Genomic DNA, 6,000 nt, shown 5'->3' with positions numbered 1-6,000 from the left:
AAATTCGAGTACCCTCCACCTAACCTAATAACATAATCAATGGATATGGACGCCTTTCACGGTCGCATCCCCGTAGAGTGTAACCGGTGATTATAAATGTTCTAGATAGCCATAAAGTTTAAACAACTTTTTCCAGACCCTAGCTCCAGAATGTCCATCCGTTCCACAAATATTTAATTTACAAATTTTTGTACTTATAACATGATTATGAACCTTTAGTACGCATTTTCAAAAAAAAAAAAAAAAAACACTTTCAGACTTCAACTGTAACTGCAAATTTAAATACAAACATTCAACATTCTTGCTCTATTTTAGACACAATACCAAATATACAAAATATTGTACAGTTTGTGTACCCTTTAGTGAAGATTTTTGTTCTCAAGCCTACATTTGTGCACCAAATGTACACATTTTTGTATCATTTGCCTCCTTCCATCAACTCTAAATGCCTACAAACGTCCTCCATACTGGGTTTTAAAATTTATGCTCTATTTGTTCACATATCACCTATTGTACTTTATTTTGTACCATTTTCGTACATATACGTTACAAATTGTGACAATCACATTCTATTTACAATCCCACTTACCAACAACGACTCTAATGTCACGTAGCCCCCGAGTAGCAAGTTTCAAGCAAATCAAACATTTTTGTTAAATTTTGTACGCCAGATTTGTAATCAGCGACTCCAAAAGCCTCCGAGTATCAAGTTTCAGGCAAATTAAAAATGTAAAATTTTTTCGGCCAACTTGGATCCACTATTTTGAATTTTCGAAATCTGTCTTCAGTTTATTATCTGTATGTAGTATTCCTTTAGAAAATGCCAAAACCCAAAAATCCATTTTTTACCCTTAAAAAATAAAATCCCATTCTCATTTGTTGTTGCTAAAGGCGAAACATATACGAGGATTCAGATTTGGCATGTTATGTTGACTTTGTATAAAATGTCAAGGTATAAAGGAATATCAGAGTCAAGCTTTGGACGCCATTTTCCTTTATTCTTTTACAATTAAATATGGCAACTTAACATGTCATGCCTGAAGTTCTATTTGTTCCCCCATTAAAGGACCTATGTTAAATTTATCAAATGTCGCTGGCTGTATTTTATCTCTCCTGCAAATTTGTAAAATATGAACTTATTGTCTTTACATGTCATGCCAGCGATATCCGGGAGATGGGATATATCGGTCCATGTTTAGGCATAGCTCCCATATAAGGGTCCTACCCAATTTTCGGTATTTTGAGGTTCTTGATCTCGTTTTTTAACCGAATTCGCTGAAATTTGGTACTTTGAGTTATAAATATAGGTTCATTTTTTCGGATAGCCCCCATATAAGGGTACCCCCCAATTTTCGGTATTTTTGGGATCTTGAGCGCGTTTTCAACCAAATTCGATGAAATTTGGTACATTGGGTTCTTATTTGGTGCCAAATAAATACACAAAAAAATTCTAAACATCGGTCCACTTTTTCTGATAGCCCCCATATAAGGGTACCCCCCAATTTTCGGTATTTTGAAGTTCTTGAGTGTGTTTTTCAACCGACTTCGCTGAAATTTAGTACATTGGGTTCTGATTTGGTGCCAAATGTCCAAACCAAAAATTATGAACATCGGTCCACTTTTACTGATAGCCCCCATATAAGGGTACCCCCCAATTTTCGGTATTTTGCGTTCTTGAGCGCGTTTTTCAACCGAATATATGGTAACAAATCTCCCTACCAAAAATTAATAATATTCGCCACATTTTAGGGGTAGTCCCCATATAACCCCATTTTTTATATTAAAATAGTTAGCTAATTTTTTCCGTGTGTTGGGGTTATCCCCATATAGCTGTATTCCACCATAGTATGAGGATATTCTGTAGACGAAATTTGCAATTCATACACTGCATGGTATGGAATTCTAAAACGATTTAGTCGATTTAGCCATATGTTGTAATCATTATTCTATCGGTGGATATCGACATAAAAACTAGAACGTGAGGTTTGAGAATGAACTATATCGACCCGCATTTAGGCCCAGGTCCTATATAAAACATCCTACATATTTAATGTTTAGCGTGATGTACGGTATTGGGATTCAAAACTAAATTATTAGCTTGGAACTTGAGCAATATCGGCCCTTGATGAGGCATAACCTCTTATAATTCCTAATCCCTCACAATGTTTTCAATATTGGTTCCACTTTAGTATGTATCATATAAATTTGCCCTCTAAATTGGATTATTTTCAGGATTTTATACACATGTTTCACCCTACCATGCGGTTGTAATATATGTCAACATTTTGGGGTTTTGAGATTTTAGGAAAAACCCCCATTGAAATTGCTTATATTTATATTTGGTTTACAACAATCGATTGGTAGAATTGTAGTTATATGTATGTTCCCTATATTTTCATTTCAAAAATTGTTCAGTATTTCTATGGTGGAGGGTATATCCAAAGTTCGGCCCAGCCGAACTTAACGCTTTTTCACTTGTTAAAATTCAGATTTCTATCTTGAGATAGGTCAGTATTATTGTACGTCATCCACCACAAGATATCCCAGTCCGGCGGAATAAGATAATACATAAGATCGGTCGTAACCTCCATATGGGAGCTATGTCACAACATTTACCTTCACTGCAAATTTTCTGCCAAGATGTTTTGTTTTTTCATTGGGCATTTCTTGCTTTCCGTATTTCATAAGCACCTAACCATTAAAAAATCGGTTCACGATGGATACCCCACCGGTGACAAATTGTGGATCCATGCGTATGAGCCATCAACAAGATAATAGGAATCACGCCAATGCGAGTATTAGTGTACGTCCTGCATATCGACTCAAATTAACGCCTTTTTGACAGGTCAAATTGCATATACTTTTTGGGAGGTCTCCGAAGATTGCATTTAGAGAATGGGGTACTATCAAAATGCAATGTCAGTTGGAGACTAATTAATAATTATACCATTCGTATTTCGTTGTAACCACAAGTTTTAAAATTGAAAAAAAAATCATTAAATTTACAAGAAACATTTTCCAAATATGACCTGAATTTCGAATTATAAAAATAAATTCTTCATTCTTCCCTATCGAAGGCAACTAACTGAAACTATCCATTTGATATATTGTATTAAATTGTTTTGTATTTTGTTTTAAATATATGTATTGTTGTTTAATGTAGACACATACATAGATAATATTCCTCATTTTTTTGTATATAGTTAAGTTATAGAACAGAACATTTATATTTTAGTATTTTTTAATAGATATATTGCAGAATAAATTAACAATATTTTTTTTCAGCAACAAATCCAACAGTATGTACCAATCGAAATAGACATTTACTATAAGAATTTTAAGACATGATTTTTTCCATAGCATTTTTTCGTTAAGTTAAGGATTAGGTTAGGAGGGGGATAGTTTTTTTATAGAAAAGTTGTTTTTGTTTTGTTTTTATGATTATTATTTTTAGTGTAACTTTATTGATATAATGATACGTTACAATTTGTTTCTTGTCTTTAATGGAAGTTTTTAAAACTTGTTTTTTTTTGTTTTCCTATTTTCAAATACTCAATAAGATGAATTTAAACTTATTTGTATATGTATATAGTATAGTTCCTAATATATGTATTTATATATACTTGTATAGGGTTTTTAATAATATGAATATTGATTTGTTTGCTAATCGTAATTGCTCTCAGTTATACTTTCACATTCACAATATGGATATTGAAGGTGTTTTTGTTTTCAGTTTTCATGCACATAATATAAAGTGTTCTCAATTGTGGATTGGCATTTGATTTAAAATTCAATATTTAGGATTTTAAAATAAAAAATAGAAATGGTGTAGTTGTAATTAAAAAAAACACTAAAAAAAACACTTGAAGGTATGCAGAAGGTCCATTCAGAAATGTCATTTCTGAATGTACTTCAGGATTTTAAAATAAAAAATAAAAATGGTGTAATTGTAATAAAAAAAAATAAAAAACACTATTATAGATCTTGAAGGTATGTAGAAGGTCCATTCAGAAATGTCATTTCTGAATGTACTTCAGGACAATAATCTAATCGCATTTAAAACGTCCATATTATGTCAAATTCTCACAAAATGACACACAAATGGCATCATATCGCAAAAAAACTGTACGTATTTTTTAATACCTCCAAAAGTTGTTCAGAATATAATTTATACTGGATCTACAGAAAAGTATAAATGATTTGAGCAGTTGAATGTTATCTCATCACTGCCCCTATCTATAGAAGATCCACAGATCATATATGATAAAGAACCTCAATGGAAAAATAAAGAACCTCAATAGTTCTCTGAATTGCCTGCTTTCCAGACAATGCCTATTGAATATCCATAGAGATCATTAATCTGTAGAATATTCTAATAAGTAATTTTTTGGTCGTGAAACACTTTGGGGGCATATTACAGAAATTGGTGGTCCCACATTTTTCTCTATAATTTTTTTGGTCGTGGAACACTTTACGACCCTATTACAAGTTGGTAATAGGTTACATATTAGACATATTAGTTATTCTCAAAAGACCCCAAGATATCCCAAATAAAAGCCATAGTTTTCTAGTCGTTTTTTGGAATTTGACTTGGGTCTAAAGGCTTAAAATGTTCAGTTAACGCAAGAAATAAAGCCGACCAACCTTGATGGGTCATTGAAATTCACGAAAATTAACCGGAAATTCATATTGACTAATGTGACCCATTTCCATCTTGCTAGACACTGGCTCAAAATACATAATTGTCGCAAAAGTTATTTTTGAGTAACGTCTTTATCCTCAACATGTGTCTGTTTGAAGCTGTTTATGACCTGACACTGATTGGATTGCTCTGACAAGCTACGTACCAAAGTATAATCGCAAATGTGATCGCAACTGGTCACAGAGATCTTGTGATTTAAAAATCTATGACTTTTTAATTTAATGTCACGTAAACAGTAAAATCTACTTGAAAACCCAAACGATTCATAACCTCATAGATCAGCATGCTTGGGCGACAATTCGTCTAACCTATAAACAATTTTTTTATTTATTAAAGTTCTGCCACCATCTATTAAAGAACTGTCGTTTTTCGCCCTTTGAATGTCTCGATAGAAGAATACAAAGCAGGTCTTCCGTCGGTTTGGAATGTAAAAATACTTGTATTTTGGAGAGTCCTAGTAATGGGTTTTAATTTTTTTAAGTCCTGTGAAAAGTCTTGCAGAATACCTACAGTAGATCGTACAAGTGTATAAGTTCGGCAATATATGTTATTTTTATAAGAGACGTGCATGAGGCTGATTAAAAAATTACAAAACGAATACATGACCTTTCTAATTGCAATGCTCTCCTCTGTTGTGTAGATTACATACAAATTACGAAACGATTATGGGACCTTTTTTTAAATGCAATGCTCTCCTTAAGGATCGACGCGAATACCCCAACGATTCATGACATCATATGTCAAAGGTTGGTTATATAAACAGGATATGATCCTTTCACAGTGCTTTCCGTGACAGAAGACCTCTTAGGCCTATTTATATATGTTATAATACTTGTGCCATACATATGGGGTCCTGAGAAAGGTCTCATGTATATTGAATAACCACAAGAGGTTGTATAGCTGTAGAAGTTCTGTAAAAGATGTTATTTTTATAAGAGACCTTTATGAGGATATTTTAAAATTACGAAACTAATTTTTGGAGCATTTTCATTTGCGATGCTATTGTTACAACTTTCTTCGCTATGGAATGAATTAAGTTGACAGCCGGAGTTGTGTATATTTCGGCACTCAAAACGTTTTCAGAAGACATATAAGTCTAAAGTGTATGCGGGAACAACGTAAGGAGGCGAACCCGGGACCAACATTTTAATGTTCAAAAAAATACATGTCAAAATGTCTTATTTAATTTCACGTATGGAACATTCGGGCATGTTCTGGCATTCACTTCAACGGTAGAAGTGTATCAAACACACGTCGATAATGTTGACGTTTATATTGTCGCAGTTCGAAAATTGCAA

This window comes from Musca vetustissima, unplaced genomic scaffold (assembly GCF_032173495.1).
Source record: "Musca vetustissima isolate MV318-11 ecotype Yass unplaced genomic scaffold, APGP_CSIRO_Mvet_v1 utg27657, whole genome shotgun sequence".
Lineage (NCBI taxonomy): Eukaryota > Metazoa > Arthropoda > Insecta > Diptera > Muscidae > Musca > Musca vetustissima.
This window is presented reverse-complemented; position numbering follows the sequence as displayed.